At 53.3% G+C, this 14,962-nt stretch overlaps 49 non-coding genes across 49 annotated transcripts; 19 read left to right on the plus strand and 30 right to left on the minus strand.

Annotated features, from left to right (window-relative positions):
• Positions 1 to 49: 49 nt before the first annotated feature.
• On the minus strand, positions 50 to 121 carry Trnad-guc. The gene has a single exon. It is a non-coding gene; the product is annotated as a tRNA-Asp (tRNA).
• Positions 122 to 228: 107 nt separating this feature from the next.
• Positions 229 to 300, minus strand: Trnad-guc. Its single transcript has one exon. It is a non-coding gene; the product is annotated as a tRNA-Asp (tRNA).
• A 107-nt stretch (positions 301 to 407) lies between these two features.
• On the minus strand, positions 408 to 499 carry Trnai-uau. The gene is given in 2 exon segments: positions 408 to 443; positions 462 to 499. It is a non-coding gene; the product is annotated as a tRNA-Ile (tRNA).
• Positions 500 to 877: 378 nt separating this feature from the next.
• On the plus strand, positions 878 to 950 carry Trnar-acg. Its single transcript has one exon. It is a non-coding gene; the product is annotated as a tRNA-Arg (tRNA).
• A 287-nt stretch (positions 951 to 1,237) lies between these two features.
• On the plus strand, positions 1,238 to 1,309 carry Trnam-cau. The gene has a single exon. It is a non-coding gene; the product is annotated as a tRNA-Met (tRNA).
• Positions 1,310 to 1,554: 245 nt separating this feature from the next.
• Trnad-guc lies at positions 1,555 to 1,626 on the minus strand. The gene has a single exon. It is a non-coding gene; the product is annotated as a tRNA-Asp (tRNA).
• A 107-nt stretch (positions 1,627 to 1,733) lies between these two features.
• Trnad-guc lies at positions 1,734 to 1,805 on the minus strand. Its single transcript has one exon. It is a non-coding gene; the product is annotated as a tRNA-Asp (tRNA).
• Positions 1,806 to 1,912: 107 nt separating this feature from the next.
• On the minus strand, positions 1,913 to 2,004 carry Trnai-uau. The gene is given in 2 exon segments: positions 1,913 to 1,948; positions 1,967 to 2,004. It is a non-coding gene; the product is annotated as a tRNA-Ile (tRNA).
• Positions 2,005 to 2,382: 378 nt separating this feature from the next.
• Positions 2,383 to 2,455, plus strand: Trnar-acg. The gene has a single exon. It is a non-coding gene; the product is annotated as a tRNA-Arg (tRNA).
• Positions 2,456 to 2,742: 287 nt separating this feature from the next.
• Positions 2,743 to 2,814, plus strand: Trnam-cau. The gene has a single exon. It is a non-coding gene; the product is annotated as a tRNA-Met (tRNA).
• A 245-nt stretch (positions 2,815 to 3,059) lies between these two features.
• On the minus strand, positions 3,060 to 3,131 carry Trnad-guc. The gene has a single exon. It is a non-coding gene; the product is annotated as a tRNA-Asp (tRNA).
• Positions 3,132 to 3,238: 107 nt separating this feature from the next.
• On the minus strand, positions 3,239 to 3,310 carry Trnad-guc. The gene has a single exon. It is a non-coding gene; the product is annotated as a tRNA-Asp (tRNA).
• A 107-nt stretch (positions 3,311 to 3,417) lies between these two features.
• Trnai-uau lies at positions 3,418 to 3,509 on the minus strand. Its single transcript is given in 2 exon segments — positions 3,418 to 3,453; positions 3,472 to 3,509. It is a non-coding gene; the product is annotated as a tRNA-Ile (tRNA).
• Positions 3,510 to 3,887: 378 nt separating this feature from the next.
• Trnar-acg lies at positions 3,888 to 3,960 on the plus strand. The gene has a single exon. It is a non-coding gene; the product is annotated as a tRNA-Arg (tRNA).
• Positions 3,961 to 4,247: 287 nt separating this feature from the next.
• On the plus strand, positions 4,248 to 4,319 carry Trnam-cau. The gene has a single exon. It is a non-coding gene; the product is annotated as a tRNA-Met (tRNA).
• A 245-nt stretch (positions 4,320 to 4,564) lies between these two features.
• On the minus strand, positions 4,565 to 4,636 carry Trnad-guc. Its single transcript has one exon. It is a non-coding gene; the product is annotated as a tRNA-Asp (tRNA).
• A 107-nt stretch (positions 4,637 to 4,743) lies between these two features.
• On the minus strand, positions 4,744 to 4,815 carry Trnad-guc. The gene has a single exon. It is a non-coding gene; the product is annotated as a tRNA-Asp (tRNA).
• Positions 4,816 to 4,922: 107 nt separating this feature from the next.
• Trnai-uau lies at positions 4,923 to 5,014 on the minus strand. The gene is given in 2 exon segments: positions 4,923 to 4,958; positions 4,977 to 5,014. It is a non-coding gene; the product is annotated as a tRNA-Ile (tRNA).
• A 378-nt stretch (positions 5,015 to 5,392) lies between these two features.
• Trnar-acg lies at positions 5,393 to 5,465 on the plus strand. The gene has a single exon. It is a non-coding gene; the product is annotated as a tRNA-Arg (tRNA).
• A 287-nt stretch (positions 5,466 to 5,752) lies between these two features.
• Trnam-cau lies at positions 5,753 to 5,824 on the plus strand. The gene has a single exon. It is a non-coding gene; the product is annotated as a tRNA-Met (tRNA).
• Positions 5,825 to 6,069: 245 nt separating this feature from the next.
• Positions 6,070 to 6,141, minus strand: Trnad-guc. Its single transcript has one exon. It is a non-coding gene; the product is annotated as a tRNA-Asp (tRNA).
• A 107-nt stretch (positions 6,142 to 6,248) lies between these two features.
• On the minus strand, positions 6,249 to 6,320 carry Trnad-guc. The gene has a single exon. It is a non-coding gene; the product is annotated as a tRNA-Asp (tRNA).
• Positions 6,321 to 6,427: 107 nt separating this feature from the next.
• Trnai-uau lies at positions 6,428 to 6,519 on the minus strand. Its single transcript is given in 2 exon segments — positions 6,428 to 6,463; positions 6,482 to 6,519. It is a non-coding gene; the product is annotated as a tRNA-Ile (tRNA).
• Positions 6,520 to 6,897: 378 nt separating this feature from the next.
• On the plus strand, positions 6,898 to 6,970 carry Trnar-acg. The gene has a single exon. It is a non-coding gene; the product is annotated as a tRNA-Arg (tRNA).
• A 287-nt stretch (positions 6,971 to 7,257) lies between these two features.
• On the plus strand, positions 7,258 to 7,329 carry Trnam-cau. The gene has a single exon. It is a non-coding gene; the product is annotated as a tRNA-Met (tRNA).
• Positions 7,330 to 7,574: 245 nt separating this feature from the next.
• On the minus strand, positions 7,575 to 7,646 carry Trnad-guc. The gene has a single exon. It is a non-coding gene; the product is annotated as a tRNA-Asp (tRNA).
• A 107-nt stretch (positions 7,647 to 7,753) lies between these two features.
• On the minus strand, positions 7,754 to 7,825 carry Trnad-guc. The gene has a single exon. It is a non-coding gene; the product is annotated as a tRNA-Asp (tRNA).
• A 107-nt stretch (positions 7,826 to 7,932) lies between these two features.
• Trnai-uau lies at positions 7,933 to 8,024 on the minus strand. The gene is given in 2 exon segments: positions 7,933 to 7,968; positions 7,987 to 8,024. It is a non-coding gene; the product is annotated as a tRNA-Ile (tRNA).
• A 378-nt stretch (positions 8,025 to 8,402) lies between these two features.
• Trnar-acg lies at positions 8,403 to 8,475 on the plus strand. Its single transcript has one exon. It is a non-coding gene; the product is annotated as a tRNA-Arg (tRNA).
• Positions 8,476 to 8,762: 287 nt separating this feature from the next.
• Positions 8,763 to 8,834, plus strand: Trnam-cau. Its single transcript has one exon. It is a non-coding gene; the product is annotated as a tRNA-Met (tRNA).
• A 245-nt stretch (positions 8,835 to 9,079) lies between these two features.
• Positions 9,080 to 9,151, minus strand: Trnad-guc. The gene has a single exon. It is a non-coding gene; the product is annotated as a tRNA-Asp (tRNA).
• A 107-nt stretch (positions 9,152 to 9,258) lies between these two features.
• Positions 9,259 to 9,330, minus strand: Trnad-guc. Its single transcript has one exon. It is a non-coding gene; the product is annotated as a tRNA-Asp (tRNA).
• A 107-nt stretch (positions 9,331 to 9,437) lies between these two features.
• Trnai-uau lies at positions 9,438 to 9,529 on the minus strand. The gene is given in 2 exon segments: positions 9,438 to 9,473; positions 9,492 to 9,529. It is a non-coding gene; the product is annotated as a tRNA-Ile (tRNA).
• A 378-nt stretch (positions 9,530 to 9,907) lies between these two features.
• Trnar-acg lies at positions 9,908 to 9,980 on the plus strand. Its single transcript has one exon. It is a non-coding gene; the product is annotated as a tRNA-Arg (tRNA).
• A 287-nt stretch (positions 9,981 to 10,267) lies between these two features.
• Positions 10,268 to 10,339, plus strand: Trnam-cau. The gene has a single exon. It is a non-coding gene; the product is annotated as a tRNA-Met (tRNA).
• Positions 10,340 to 10,584: 245 nt separating this feature from the next.
• On the minus strand, positions 10,585 to 10,656 carry Trnad-guc. Its single transcript has one exon. It is a non-coding gene; the product is annotated as a tRNA-Asp (tRNA).
• A 107-nt stretch (positions 10,657 to 10,763) lies between these two features.
• Positions 10,764 to 10,835, minus strand: Trnad-guc. The gene has a single exon. It is a non-coding gene; the product is annotated as a tRNA-Asp (tRNA).
• A 107-nt stretch (positions 10,836 to 10,942) lies between these two features.
• On the minus strand, positions 10,943 to 11,034 carry Trnai-uau. Its single transcript is given in 2 exon segments — positions 10,943 to 10,978; positions 10,997 to 11,034. It is a non-coding gene; the product is annotated as a tRNA-Ile (tRNA).
• A 378-nt stretch (positions 11,035 to 11,412) lies between these two features.
• On the plus strand, positions 11,413 to 11,485 carry Trnar-acg. Its single transcript has one exon. It is a non-coding gene; the product is annotated as a tRNA-Arg (tRNA).
• Positions 11,486 to 11,772: 287 nt separating this feature from the next.
• Positions 11,773 to 11,844, plus strand: Trnam-cau. The gene has a single exon. It is a non-coding gene; the product is annotated as a tRNA-Met (tRNA).
• A 245-nt stretch (positions 11,845 to 12,089) lies between these two features.
• On the minus strand, positions 12,090 to 12,161 carry Trnad-guc. Its single transcript has one exon. It is a non-coding gene; the product is annotated as a tRNA-Asp (tRNA).
• A 107-nt stretch (positions 12,162 to 12,268) lies between these two features.
• Trnad-guc lies at positions 12,269 to 12,340 on the minus strand. Its single transcript has one exon. It is a non-coding gene; the product is annotated as a tRNA-Asp (tRNA).
• Positions 12,341 to 12,447: 107 nt separating this feature from the next.
• On the minus strand, positions 12,448 to 12,539 carry Trnai-uau. Its single transcript is given in 2 exon segments — positions 12,448 to 12,483; positions 12,502 to 12,539. It is a non-coding gene; the product is annotated as a tRNA-Ile (tRNA).
• Positions 12,540 to 12,917: 378 nt separating this feature from the next.
• Trnar-acg lies at positions 12,918 to 12,990 on the plus strand. Its single transcript has one exon. It is a non-coding gene; the product is annotated as a tRNA-Arg (tRNA).
• Positions 12,991 to 13,594: 604 nt separating this feature from the next.
• Trnad-guc lies at positions 13,595 to 13,666 on the minus strand. Its single transcript has one exon. It is a non-coding gene; the product is annotated as a tRNA-Asp (tRNA).
• Positions 13,667 to 13,773: 107 nt separating this feature from the next.
• On the minus strand, positions 13,774 to 13,845 carry Trnad-guc. The gene has a single exon. It is a non-coding gene; the product is annotated as a tRNA-Asp (tRNA).
• A 107-nt stretch (positions 13,846 to 13,952) lies between these two features.
• On the minus strand, positions 13,953 to 14,044 carry Trnai-uau. Its single transcript is given in 2 exon segments — positions 13,953 to 13,988; positions 14,007 to 14,044. It is a non-coding gene; the product is annotated as a tRNA-Ile (tRNA).
• Positions 14,045 to 14,422: 378 nt separating this feature from the next.
• On the plus strand, positions 14,423 to 14,495 carry Trnar-acg. Its single transcript has one exon. It is a non-coding gene; the product is annotated as a tRNA-Arg (tRNA).
• A 287-nt stretch (positions 14,496 to 14,782) lies between these two features.
• Positions 14,783 to 14,854, plus strand: Trnam-cau. Its single transcript has one exon. It is a non-coding gene; the product is annotated as a tRNA-Met (tRNA).
• Positions 14,855 to 14,962: the final 108 nt, after the last annotated feature.

The raw sequence follows: 14,962 nt of genomic DNA on the forward strand, positions 1-14,962 counted from the left end.
ACCCCCATACGGGCAACACTCGAACAGGTTTGTGAGATAAAAATCGCACCTCCCCGGCGGGGAATCGAACCCCGGTCTCCCGCGTGACAGGCGGGGATACTAACCACTATACTACCGAGGATGCGCTGTAGGCAGTTGCCCTTGTGCGAGAGATATGGTGCTAGTAGCCGCAAACGTCCTACACTAAGTTCGGCGAGTGATAGAGCAGCAATTAAAAATCGGATGTGCCTCCCCGGCGGGGAATCGAACCCCGGTCTCCCGCGTGACAGGCGGGGATACTAACCACTATACTACCGAGGAAGACGCAGCTAGCGTCTCGAATGCACAATTATGTTACTCAAATAGCTGATACATCTCAAACCTAGCCTCCTGTTGCTGTCAGAGACAGCTGCTATGAAATAAAAGTATGCCTCAGGTGAGGCTCGAACTCACAACCCCGGCATTGCTCACGGCTACTGCCTTATAAGTACCGTGCGCTAACCAATTGCGCCACTGGGGCTACAACACGGCGCTCTCAGTTAGCGGTATTCACTTTGCTGCAAACCAGTGGTGGCCACAGAAACATACGATCGCCACCTGATGCCATACTGCGACTTTGGCACCTGACTACCAATGCTTCGTGCTATTCTTGTTTCATATGCTACGCTTACATGCATATCAACCGGCTCTCGTCGTCGAGAAAACGCGGGAAAACGCGCGCCTTGCCTTCTGCTACCTGTCGAACAGCGAGAGCAGATGCGTGGCAAGCTCTAAGCTCTGCAGGCGCACTGCGGCCACGCAGCTGCACGAAAGGTACCTTCCTTGGGAGCTTGCTCAGCCATGGAGAACACGTTTCTTAGCGAATTGCACTTGTCTCGTAGAAAGAAGTGCTGCCATTGGCCCTGTGGCGCAACGGATAACGCGTCTGACTACGGATCAGAAGATTCCAGGTTCGAATCCTGGCAGGGTCAGCATTTTGTTAGTTGCCGACGCGTAGCTGGGCAGTGGATTTCGTATGTCGCCGCATCGTGGAGTGCTTTGTTGCTCCTGTGCATCTCGCAGCTGCATGTCGAGTCGATCGTGGTAAATATCGCTGCCTGCAAGCGTCAGCGTAGCGTCAGTCGAGCAAAGTCGAGACAAGTCAAGCTGAGAGCTGTAGGAGATGATACGCAATTAAATACAGGCGTGTGAAAGCGACGCAGACAACACTTTCCAAGTGTCCCACGTCACGTGGCGAAGAGCGGGCGCAAGCCTAGCCAGCAGAGTGGCGCAGTGGAAGCGTGCTGGGCCCATAACCCAGAGGTCCGTGGATCGAAACCACGCTCTGCTAAAATTATTTATTTTGCGGACTGCGTCGAGCTCGATTATTACGCCCACAGCGTGGGCTGGGGTGCTTTGACTCAGCGTTAACAGCAAACCCCGTAATTCTGAAGTGTGAAGAATGCGAGAACCACTTCCTAAGATGTAGCATTTTTTAAGATTTCGCGCCAACTACACTCCACGATCGCAAAGTTAATGCTCTTACGACCCCCATACGGGCAACACTCGAACAGGTTTGTGAGATAAAAATCGCACCTCCCCGGCGGGGAATCGAACCCCGGTCTCCCGCGTGACAGGCGGGGATACTAACCACTATACTACCGAGGATGCGCTGTAGGCAGGTGCCCTTGTGCGAGAGATATGGTGCTAGTAGCCGCAAACGTCCTACACTAAGTTCGGCGAGTGATAGAGCAGCAATTAAAAATCGGATGTGCCTCCCCGGCGGGGAATCGAACCCCGGTCTCCCGCGTGACAGGCGGGGATACTAACCACTATACTACCGAGGAAGACGCAGCTAGCGTCTCGAATGCACAATTATGTTACTCAAATAGCTGATACATCTCAAACCTAGCCTCCTGTTGCTGTCAGAGACAGCTGCTATGAAATAAAAGTATGCCCCAGGTGAGGCTCGAACTCACAACCCCGGCATTGCTCACGGCTACTGCCTTATAAGTACCGTGCGCTAACCAATTGCGCCACTGGGGCTACAACACGGCGCTCTCAGTTAGCGGTATTCACTTTGCTGCAAACCAGTGGTGGCCACAGAAACATACGATCGCCACCTGATGCCATACTGCGACTTTGGCACCTGACTACCAATGCTTCGTGCTATTCTTGTTTCATATGCTACGCTTACATGCATATCAACCGGCTCTCGTCGTCGAGAAAACGCGGGAAAACGCGCGCCTTGCCTTCTGCTACCTGTCGAACAGCGAGAGCAGATGCGTGGCAAGCTCTAAGCTCTGCAGGCGCACTGCGGCCACGCAGCTGCACGAAAGGTACCTTCCTTGGGAGCTTGCTCAGCCATGGAGAACACGTTTCTTAGCGAATTGCACTTGTCTCGTAGAAAGAAGTGCTGCCATTGGCCCTGTGGCGCAACGGATAACGCGTCTGACTACGGATCAGAAGATTCCAGGTTCGAATCCTGGCAGGGTCAGCATTTTGTTAGTTGCCGACGCGTAGCTGGGCAGTGGATTTCGTATGTCGCCGCATCGTGGAGTGCTTTGTTGCTCCTGTGCATCTCGCAGCTGCATGTCGAGTCGATCGTGGTAAATATCGCTGCCTGCAAGCGTCAGCGTAGCGTCAGTCGAGCAAAGTCGAGACAAGTCAAGCTGAGAGCTGTAGGAGATGATACGCAATTAAATACAGGCGTGTGAAAGCGACGCAGACAACACTTTCCAAGTGTCCCACGTCACGTGGCGAAGAGCGGGCGCAAGCCTAGCCAGCAGAGTGGCGCAGTGGAAGCGTGCTGGGCCCATAACCCAGAGGTCCGTGGATCGAAACCACGCTCTGCTAAAATTATTTATTTTGCGGACTGCGTCGAGCTCGATTATTACGCCCACAGCGTGGGCTGGGGTGCTTTGACTCAGCGTTAACAGCAAACCCCGTAATTCTGAAGTGTGAAGAATGCGAGAACCACTTCCTAAGATGTAGCATTTTTTAAGATTTCGCGCCAACTACACTCCACGATCGCAAAGTTAATGCTCTTACGACCCCCATACGGGCAACACTCGAACAGGTTTGTGAGATAAAAATCGCACCTCCCCGGCGGGGAATCGAACCCCGGTCTCCCGCGTGACAGGCGGGGATACTAACCACTATACTACCGAGGATGCGCTGTAGGCAGGTGCCCTTGTGCGAGAGATATGGTGCTAGTAGCCGCAAACGTCCTACACTAAGTTCGGCGAGTGATAGAGCAGCAATTAAAAATCGGATGTGCCTCCCCGGCGGGGAATCGAACCCCGGTCTCCCGCGTGACAGGCGGGGATACTAACCACTATACTACCGAGGAAGACGCAGCTAGCGTCTCGAATGCACAATTATGTTACTCAAATAGCTGATACATCTCAAACCTAGCCTCCTGTTGCTGTCAGAGACAGCTGCTATGAAATAAAAGTATGCCCCAGGTGAGGCTCGAACTCACAACCCCGGCATTGCTCACGGCTACTGCCTTATAAGTACCGTGCGCTAACCAATTGCGCCACTGGGGCTACAACACGGCGCTCTCAGTTAGCGGTATTCACTTTGCTGCAAACCAGTGGTGGCCACAGAAACATACGATCGCCACCTGATGCCATACTGCGACTTTGGCACCTGACTACCAATGCTTCGTGCTATTCTTGTTTCATATGCTACGCTTACATGCATATCAACCGGCTCTCGTCGTCGAGAAAACGCGGGAAAACGCGCGCCTTGCCTTCTGCTACCTGTCGAACAGCGAGAGCAGATGCGTGGCAAGCTCTAAGCTCTGCAGGCGCACTGCGGCCACGCAGCTGCACGAAAGGTACCTTCCTTGGGAGCTTGCTCAGCCATGGAGAACACGTTTCTTAGCGAATTGCACTTGTCTCGTAGAAAGAAGTGCTGCCATTGGCCCTGTGGCGCAACGGATAACGCGTCTGACTACGGATCAGAAGATTCCAGGTTCGAATCCTGGCAGGGTCAGCATTTTGTTAGTTGCCGACGCGTAGCTGGGCAGTGGATTTCGTATGTCGCCGCATCGTGGAGTGCTTTGTTGCTCCTGTGCATCTCGCAGCTGCATGTCGAGTCGATCGTGGTAAATATCGCTGCCTGCAAGCGTCAGCGTAGCGTCAGTCGAGCAAAGTCGAGACAAGTCAAGCTGAGAGCTGTAGGAGATGATACGCAATTAAATACAGGCGTGTGAAAGCGACGCAGACAACACTTTCCAAGTGTCCCACGTCACGTGGCGAAGAGCGGGCGCAAGCCTAGCCAGCAGAGTGGCGCAGTGGAAGCGTGCTGGGCCCATAACCCAGAGGTCCGTGGATCGAAACCACGCTCTGCTAAAATTATTTATTTTGCGGACTGCGTCGAGCTCGATTATTACGCCCACAGCGTGGGCTGGGGTGCTTTGACTCAGCGTTAACAGCAAACCCCGTAATTCTGAAGTGTGAAGAATGCGAGAACCACTTCCTAAGATGTAGCATTTTTTAAGATTTCGCGCCAACTACACTCCACGATCGCAAAGTTAATGCTCTTACGACCCCCATACGGGCAACACTCGAACAGGTTTGTGAGATAAAAATCGCACCTCCCCGGCGGGGAATCGAACCCCGGTCTCCCGCGTGACAGGCGGGGATACTAACCACTATACTACCGAGGATGCGCTGTAGGCAGTTGCCCTTGTGCGAGAGATATGGTGCTAGTAGCCGCAAACGTCCTACACTAAGTTCGGCGAGTGATAGAGCAGCAATTAAAAATCGGATGTGCCTCCCCGGCGGGGAATCGAACCCCGGTCTCCCGCGTGACAGGCGGGGATACTAACCACTATACTACCGAGGAAGACGCAGCTAGCGTCTCGAATGCACAATTATGTTACTCAAATAGCTGATACATCTCAAACCTAGCCTCCTGTTGCTGTCAGAGACAGCTGCTATGAAATAAAAGTATGCCTCAGGTGAGGCTCGAACTCACAACCCCGGCATTGCTCACGGCTACTGCCTTATAAGTACCGTGCGCTAACCAATTGCGCCACTGGGGCTACAACACGGCGCTCTCAGTTAGCGGTATTCACTTTGCTGCAAACCAGTGGTGGCCACAGAAACATACGATCGCCACCTGATGCCATACTGCGACTTTGGCACCTGACTACCAATGCTTCGTGCTATTCTTGTTTCATATGCTACGCTTACATGCATATCAACCGGCTCTCGTCGTCGAGAAAACGCGGGAAAACGCGCGCCTTGCCTTCTGCTACCTGTCGAACAGCGAGAGCAGATGCGTGGCAAGCTCTAAGCTCTGCAGGCGCACTGCGGCCACGCAGCTGCACGAAAGGTACCTTCCTTGGGAGCTTGCTCAGCCATGGAGAACACGTTTCTTAGCGAATTGCACTTGTCTCGTAGAAAGAAGTGCTGCCATTGGCCCTGTGGCGCAACGGATAACGCGTCTGACTACGGATCAGAAGATTCCAGGTTCGAATCCTGGCAGGGTCAGCATTTTGTTAGTTGCCGACGCGTAGCTGGGCAGTGGATTTCGTATGTCGCCGCATCGTGGAGTGCTTTGTTGCTCCTGTGCATCTCGCAGCTGCATGTCGAGTCGATCGTGGTAAATATCGCTGCCTGCAAGCGTCAGCGTAGCGTCAGTCGAGCAAAGTCGAGACAAGTCAAGCTGAGAGCTGTAGGAGATGATACGCAATTAAATACAGGCGTGTGAAAGCGACGCAGACAACACTTTCCAAGTGTCCCACGTCACGTGGCGAAGAGCGGGCGCAAGCCTAGCCAGCAGAGTGGCGCAGTGGAAGCGTGCTGGGCCCATAACCCAGAGGTCCGTGGATCGAAACCACGCTCTGCTAAAATTATTTATTTTGCGGACTGCGTCGAGCTCGATTATTACGCCCACAGCGTGGGCTGGGGTGCTTTGACTCAGCGTTAACAGCAAACCCCGTAATTCTGAAGTGTGAAGAATGCGAGAACCACTTCCTAAGATGTAGCATTTTTTAAGATTTCGCGCCAACTACACTCCACGATCGCAAAGTTAATGCTCTTACGACCCCCATACGGGCAACACTCGAACAGGTTTGTGAGATAAAAATCGCACCTCCCCGGCGGGGAATCGAACCCCGGTCTCCCGCGTGACAGGCGGGGATACTAACCACTATACTACCGAGGATGCGCTGTAGGCAGGTGCCCTTGTGCGAGAGATATGGTGCTAGTAGCCGCAAACGTCCTACACTAAGTTCGGCGAGTGATAGAGCAGCAATTAAAAATCGGATGTGCCTCCCCGGCGGGGAATCGAACCCCGGTCTCCCGCGTGACAGGCGGGGATACTAACCACTATACTACCGAGGAAGACGCAGCTAGCGTCTCGAATGCACAATTATGTTACTCAAATAGCTGATACATCTCAAACCTAGCCTCCTGTTGCTGTCAGAGACAGCTGCTATGAAATAAAAGTATGCCCCAGGTGAGGCTCGAACTCACAACCCCGGCATTGCTCACGGCTACTGCCTTATAAGTACCGTGCGCTAACCAATTGCGCCACTGGGGCTACAACACGGCGCTCTCAGTTAGCGGTATTCACTTTGCTGCAAACCAGTGGTGGCCACAGAAACATACGATCGCCACCTGATGCCATACTGCGACTTTGGCACCTGACTACCAATGCTTCGTGCTATTCTTGTTTCATATGCTACGCTTACATGCATATCAACCGGCTCTCGTCGTCGAGAAAACGCGGGAAAACGCGCGCCTTGCCTTCTGCTACCTGTCGAACAGCGAGAGCAGATGCGTGGCAAGCTCTAAGCTCTGCAGGCGCACTGCGGCCACGCAGCTGCACGAAAGGTACCTTCCTTGGGAGCTTGCTCAGCCATGGAGAACACGTTTCTTAGCGAATTGCACTTGTCTCGTAGAAAGAAGTGCTGCCATTGGCCCTGTGGCGCAACGGATAACGCGTCTGACTACGTATCAGAAGATTCCAGGTTCGAATCCTGGCAGGGTCAGCATTTTGTTAGTTGCCGACGCGTAGCTGGGCAGTGGATTTCGTATGTCGCCGCATCGTGGAGTGCTTTGTTGCTCCTGTGCATCTCGCAGCTGCATGTCGAGTCGATCGTGGTAAATATCGCTGCCTGCAAGCGTCAGCGTAGCGTCAGTCGAGCAAAGTCGAGACAAGTCAAGCTGAGAGCTGTAGGAGATGATACGCAATTAAATACAGGCGTGTGAAAGCGACGCAGACAACACTTTCCAAGTGTCCCACGTCACGTGGCGAAGAGCGGGCGCAAGCCTAGCCAGCAGAGTGGCGCAGTGGAAGCGTGCTGGGCCCATAACCCAGAGGTCCGTGGATCGAAACCACGCTCTGCTAAAATTATTTATTTTGCGGACTGCGTCGAGCTCGATTATTACGCCCACAGCGTGGGCTGGGGTGCTTTGACTCAGCGTTAACAGCAAACCCCGTAATTCTGAAGTGTGAAGAATGCGAGAACCACTTCCTAAGATGTAGCATTTTTTAAGATTTCGCGCCAACTACACTCCACGATCGCAAAGTTAATGCTCTTACGACCCCCATACGGGCAACACTCGAACAGGTTTGTGAGATAAAAATCGCACCTCCCCGGCGGGGAGTCGAACCCCGGTCTCCCGCGTGACAGGCGGGGATACTAACCACTATACTACCGAGGATGCGCTGTAGGCAGTTGCCCTTGTGCGAGAGATATGGTGCTAGTAGCCGCAAACGTCCTACACTAAGTTCGGCGAGTGATAGAGCAGCAATTAAAAATCGGATGTGCCTCCCCGGCGGGGAATCGAACCCCGGTCTCCCGCGTGACAGGCGGGGATACTAACCACTATACTACCGAGGAAGACGCAGCTAGCGTCTCGAATGCACAATTATGTTACTCAAATAGCTGATACATCTCAAACCTAGCCTCCTGTTGCTGTCAGAGACAGCTGCTATGAAATAAAAGTATGCCCCAGGTGAGGCTCGAACTCACAACCCCGGCATTGCTCACGGCTACTGCCTTATAAGTACCGTGCGCTAACCAATTGCGCCACTGGGGCTACAACACGGCGCTCTCAGTTAGCGGTATTCACTTTGCTGCAAACCAGTGGTGGCCACAGAAACATACGATCGCCACCTGATGCCATACTGCGACTTTGGCACCTGACTACCAATGCTTCGTGCTATTCTTGTTTCATATGCTACGCTTACATGCATATCAACCGGCTCTCGTCGTCGAGAAAACGCGGGAAAACGCGCGCCTTGCCTTCTGCTACCTGTCGAACAGCGAGAGCAGATGCGTGGCAAGCTCTAAGCTCTGCAGGCGCACTGCGGCCACGCAGCTGCACGAAAGGTACCTTCCTTGGGAGCTTGCTCAGCCATGGAGAACACGTTTCTTAGCGAATTGCACTTGTCTCGTAGAAAGAAGTGCTGCCATTGGCCCTGTGGCGCAACGGATAACGCGTCTGACTACGTATCAGAAGATTCCAGGTTCGAATCCTGGCAGGGTCAGCATTTTGTTAGTTGCCGACGCGTAGCTGGGCAGTGGATTTCGTATGTCGCCGCATCGTGGAGTGCTTTGTTGCTCCTGTGCATCTCGCAGCTGCATGTCGAGTCGATCGTGGTAAATATCGCTGCCTGCAAGCGTCAGCGTAGCGTCAGTCGAGCAAAGTCGAGACAAGTCAAGCTGAGAGCTGTAGGAGATGATACGCAATTAAATACAGGCGTGTGAAAGCGACGCAGACAACACTTTCCAAGTGTCCCACGTCACGTGGCGAAGAGCGGGCGCAAGCCTAGCCAGCAGAGTGGCGCAGTGGAAGCGTGCTGGGCCCATAACCCAGAGGTCCGTGGATCGAAACCACGCTCTGCTAAAATTATTTATTTTGCGGACTGCGTCGAGCTCGATTATTACGCCCACAGCGTGGGCTGGGGTGCTTTGACTCAGCGTTAACAGCAAACCCCGTAATTCTGAAGTGTGAAGAATGCGAGAACCACTTCCTAAGATGTAGCATTTTTTAAGATTTCGCGCCAACTACACTCCACGATCGCAAAGTTAATGCTCTTACGACCCCCATACGGGCAACACTCGAACAGGTTTGTGAGATAAAAATCGCACCTCCCCGGCGGGGAATCGAACCCCGGTCTCCCGCGTGACAGGCGGGGATACTAACCACTATACTACCGAGGATGCGCTGTAGGCAGGTGCCCTTGTGCGAGAGATATGGTGCTAGTAGCCGCAAACGTCCTACACTAAGTTCGGCGAGTGATAGAGCAGCAATTAAAAATCGGATGTGCCTCCCCGGCGGGGAATCGAACCCCGGTCTCCCGCGTGACAGGCGGGGATACTAACCACTATACTACCGAGGAAGACGCAGCTAGCGTCTCGAATGCACAATTATGTTACTCAAATAGCTGATACATCTCAAACCTAGCCTCCTGTTGCTGTCAGAGACAGCTGCTATGAAATAAAAGTATGCCTCAGGTGAGGCTCGAACTCACAACCCCGGCATTGCTCACGGCTACTGCCTTATAAGTACCGTGCGCTAACCAATTGCGCCACTGGGGCTACAACACGGCGCTCTCAGTTAGCGGTATTCACTTTGCTGCAAACCAGTGGTGGCCACAGAAACATACGATCGCCACCTGATGCCATACTGCGACTTTGGCACCTGACTACCAATGCTTCGTGCTATTCTTGTTTCATATGCTACGCTTACATGCATATCAACCGGCTCTCGTCGTCGAGAAAACGCGGGAAAACGCGCGCCTTGCCTTCTGCTACCTGTCGAACAGCGAGAGCAGATGCGTGGCAAGCTCTAAGCTCTGCAGGCGCACTGCGGCCACGCAGCTGCACGAAAGGTACCTTCCTTGGGAGCTTGCTCAGCCATGGAGAACACGTTTCTTAGCGAATTGCACTTGTCTCGTAGAAAGAAGTGCTGCCATTGGCCCTGTGGCGCAACGGATAACGCGTCTGACTACGGATCAGAAGATTCCAGGTTCGAATCCTGGCAGGGTCAGCATTTTGTTAGTTGCCGACGCGTAGCTGGGCAGTGGATTTCGTATGTCGCCGCATCGTGGAGTGCTTTGTTGCTCCTGTGCATCTCGCAGCTGCATGTCGAGTCGATCGTGGTAAATATCGCTGCCTGCAAGCGTCAGCGTAGCGTCAGTCGAGCAAAGTCGAGACAAGTCAAGCTGAGAGCTGTAGGAGATGATACGCAATTAAATACAGGCGTGTGAAAGCGACGCAGACAACACTTTCCAAGTGTCCCACGTCACGTGGCGAAGAGCGGGCGCAAGCCTAGCCAGCAGAGTGGCGCAGTGGAAGCGTGCTGGGCCCATAACCCAGAGGTCCGTGGATCGAAACCACGCTCTGCTAAAATTATTTATTTTGCGGACTGCGTCGAGCTCGATTATTACGCCCACAGCGTGGGCTGGGGTGCTTTGACTCAGCGTTAACAGCAAACCCCGTAATTCTGAAGTGTGAAGAATGCGAGAACCACTTCCTAAGATGTAGCATTTTTTAAGATTTCGCGCCAACTACACTCCACGATCGCAAAGTTAATGCTCTTACGACCCCCATACGGGCAACACTCGAACAGGTTTGTGAGATAAAAATCGCACCTCCCCGGCGGGGAATCGAACCCCGGTCTCCCGCGTGACAGGCGGGGATACTAACCACTATACTACCGAGGATGCGCTGTAGGCAGGTGCCCTTGTGCGAGAGATATGGTGCTAGTAGCCGCAAACGTCCTACACTAAGTTCGGCGAGTGATAGAGCAGCAATTAAAAATCGGATGTGCCTCCCCGGCGGGGAATCGAACCCCGGTCTCCCGCGTGACAGGCGGGGATACTAACCACTATACTACCGAGGAAGACGCAGCTAGCGTCTCGAATGCACAATTATGTTACTCAAATAGCTGATACATCTCAAACCTAGCCTCCTGTTGCTGTCAGAGACAGCTGCTATGAAATAAAAGTATGCCTCAGGTGAGGCTCGAACTCACAACCCCGGCATTGCTCACGGCTACTGCCTTATAAGTACCGTGCGCTAACCAATTGCGCCACTGGGGCTACAACACGGCGCTCTCAGTTAGCGGTATTCACTTTGCTGCAAACCAGTGGTGGCCACAGAAACATACGATCGCCACCTGATGCCATACTGCGACTTTGGCACCTGACTACCAATGCTTCGTGCTATTCTTGTTTCATATGCTACGCTTACATGCATATCAACCGGCTCTCGTCGTCGAGAAAACGCGGGAAAACGCGCGCCTTGCCTTCTGCTACCTGTCGAACAGCGAGAGCAGATGCGTGGCAAGCTCTAAGCTCTGCAGGCGCACTGCGGCCACGCAGCTGCACGAAAGGTACCTTCCTTGGGAGCTTGCTCAGCCATGGAGAACACGTTTCTTAGCGAATTGCACTTGTCTCGTAGAAAGAAGTGCTGCCATTGGCCCTGTGGCGCAACGGATAACGCGTCTGACTACGGATCAGAAGATTCCAGGTTCGAATCCTGGCAGGGTCAGCATTTTGTTAGTTGCCGACGCGTAGCTGGGCAGTGGATTTCGTATGTCGCCGCATCGTGGAGTGCTTTGTTGCTCCTGTGCATCTCGCAGCTGCATGTCGAGTCGATCGTGGTAAATATCGCTGCCTGCAAGCGTCAGCGTAGCGTCAGTCGAGCAAAGTCGAGACAAGTCAAGCTGAGAGCTGTAGGAGATGATACGCAATTAAATACAGGCGTGTGAAAGCGACGCAGACAACACTTTCCAAGTGTCCCACGTCACGTGGCGAAGAGCGGGCGCAAGCCTAGCCAGCAGAGTGGCGCAGTGGAAGCGTGCTGGGCCCATAACCCAGAGGTCCGTGGATCGAAACCACGCTCTGCTAAAATTATTTATTTTGCGGACTGCGTCGAGCTCGATTATTACGCCCACAGCGTGGGCTGGGGTGCTTTGACTCAGCGTTAACAGCAAACCCCGTAATTCTGAAGTGTGAAGAATGCGAGAACCACTTCCTAAGATGTAGCATTTTTTAAGATTTCGCGCCAACTACACTCCACGATCGCAAAGTTAATGCTCTTACGACCCCCATACGGGCAACACTCGAACAGGTTTGTGAGATAAAAATCGCACCTCCCCGGCGGGGAATCGAACCCCGGTCTCCCGCGTGACAGGCGGGGATACTAACCACTATACTACCGAGGATGCGCTGTAGGCAGTTGCCCTTGTGCGAGAGATATGGTGCTAGTAGCCGCAAACGTCCTACACTAAGTTCGGCGAGTGATAGAGCAGCAATTAAAAATCGGATGTGCCTCCCCGGCGGGGAATCGAACCCCGGTCTCCCGCGTGACAGGCGGGGATACTAACCACTATACTACCGAGGAAGACGCAGCTAGCGTCTCGAATGCACAATTATGTTACTCAAATAGCTGATACATCTCAAACCTAGCCTCCTGTTGCTGTCAGAGACAGCTGCTATGAAATAAAAGTATGCCCCAGGTGAGGCTCGAACTCACAACCCCGGCATTGCTCACGGCTACTGCCTTATAAGTACCGTGCGCTAACCAATTGCGCCACTGGGGCTACAACACGGCGCTCTCAGTTAGCGGTATTCACTTTGCTGCAAACCAGTGGTGGCCACAGAAACATACGATCGCCACCTGATGCCATACTGCGACTTTGGCACCTGACTACCAATGCTTCGTGCTATTCTTGTTTCATATGCTACGCTTACATGCATATCAACCGGCTCTCGTCGTCGAGAAAACGCGGGAAAACGCGCGCCTTGCCTTCTGCTACCTGTCGAACAGCGAGAGCAGATGCGTGGCAAGCTCTAAGCTCTGCAGGCGCACTGCGGCCACGCAGCTGCACGAAAGGTACCTTCCTTGGGAGCTTGCTCAGCCATGGAGAACACGTTTCTTAGCGAATTGCACTTGTCTCGTAGAAAGAAGTGCTGCCATTGGCCCTGTGGCGCAACGGATAACGCGTCTGACTACGTATCAGAAGATTCCAGGTTCGAATCCTGGCAGGGTCAGCATTTTGTTAGTTGCCGACGCGTAGCTGGGCAGTGGATTTCGTATGTCGCCGCATCGTGGAGTGCTTTGTTGCTCCTGTGCATCTCGCAGCTGCATGTCGAGTCGATCGTGGTAAATATCGCTGCCTGCAAGCGTCAGCGTAGCGTCAGTCGAGCAAAGTCGAGACAAGTCAAGCTGAGAGCTGTAGGAGATGATACGCAATTAAATACAGGCGTGTGAAAGCGACGCAGACAACACTTTCCAAGTGTCCCACGTCACGTGGCGAAGAGCGGGCGCAAGCCTAGCCAGCAGAGTGGCGCAGTGGAAGCGTGCTGGGCCCATAACCCAGATGTCCGTGGATCGAAACCACGCTCTGCTAAAATTATTTATTTTGCGGACTGCGTCGAGCTCGATTATTACGCCCACAGCGTGGGCTGGGGTGCTTTGACTCAGCGTTAACAGCAAACCCCGTAATTCTGAAGTGTGAAGAATGCGAGAACCACTTCCTAAGATGTAGCATTTTTTAAGATTTCGCGCCAACTACACTCCACGATCGCAAAGTTAATGCTCTTACGACCCCCATACGGGCAACACTCGAACAGGTTTGTGAGATAAAAATCGCACCTCCCCGGCGGGGAATCGAACCCCGGTCTCCCGCGTGACAGGCGGGGATACTAACCACTATACTACCGAGGATGCGCTGTAGGCAGGTGCCCTTGTGCGAGAGATATGGTGCTAGTAGCCGCAAACGTCCTACACTAAGTTCGGCGAGTGATAGAGCAGCAATTAAAAATCGGATGTGCCTCCCCGGCGGGGAATCGAACCCCGGTCTCCCGCGTGACAGGCGGGGATACTAACCACTATACTACCGAGGAAGACGCAGCTAGCGTCTCGAATGCACAATTATGTTACTCAAATAGCTGATACATCTCAAACCTAGCCTCCTGTTGCTGTCAGAGACAGCTGCTATGAAATAAAAGTATGCCTCAGGTGAGGCTCGAACTCACAACCCCGGCATTGCTCACGGCTACTGCCTTATAAGTACCGTGCGCTAACCAATTGCGCCACTGGGGCTACAACACGGCGCTCTCAGTTAGCGGTATTCACTTTGCTGCAAACCAGTGGTGGCCACAGAAACATACGATCGCCACCTGATGCCATACTGCGACTTTGGCACCTGACTACCAATGCTTCGTGCTATTCTTGTTTCATATGCTACGCTTACATGCATATCAACCGGCTCTCGTCGTCGAGAAAACGCGGGAAAACGCGCGCCTTGCCTTCTGCTACCTGTCGAACAGCGAGAGCAGATGCGTGGCAAGCTCTAAGCTCTGCAGGCGCACTGCGGCCACGCAGCTGCACGAAAGGTACCTTCCTTGGGAGCTTGCTCAGCCATGGAGAACACGTTTCTTAGCGAATTGCACTTGTCTCGTAGAAAGAAGTGCTGCCATTGGCCCTGTGGCGCAACGGATAACGCGTCTGACTACGGATCAGAAGATTCCAGGTTCGAATCCTGGCAGGGTCAGCATTTTGTTAGTTGCCGACGCGTAGCTGGGCAGTGGATTTCGTATGTCGCCGCATCGTGGAGTGCTTTGTTGCTCCTGTGCATCTCGCAGCTGCATGTCGAGTCGATCGTGGTAAATATCGCTGCCTGCAAGCGTCAGCGTAGCGTCAGTCGAGCAAAGTCGAGACAAGTCAAGCTGAGAGCTGTAGGAGATGATACGCAATTAAATACAGGCGTGTGAAAGCGACGCAGACAACACTTTCCAAGTGTCCCACGTCACGTGGCGAAGAGCGGGCGCAAGCCTAGCCAGCAGAGTGGCGCAGTGGAAGCGTGCTGGGCCCATAACCCAGAGGTCCGTGGATCGAAACCACGCTCTGCTAAAATTATTTATTTTGCGGACTGCGTCGAGCTCGATTATTACGCCCACAGCGTGGGCTGGGGTGCTTTGACTCAGCGTTAACAGCAAACCCCGTAATTCTGAAGTGTGA

This window comes from Schistocerca americana, unplaced genomic scaffold, assembly GCF_021461395.2.
Source record: "Schistocerca americana isolate TAMUIC-IGC-003095 unplaced genomic scaffold, iqSchAmer2.1 HiC_scaffold_632, whole genome shotgun sequence".
In the NCBI taxonomy this organism is placed as follows: domain Eukaryota; kingdom Metazoa; phylum Arthropoda; class Insecta; order Orthoptera; family Acrididae; genus Schistocerca; species Schistocerca americana.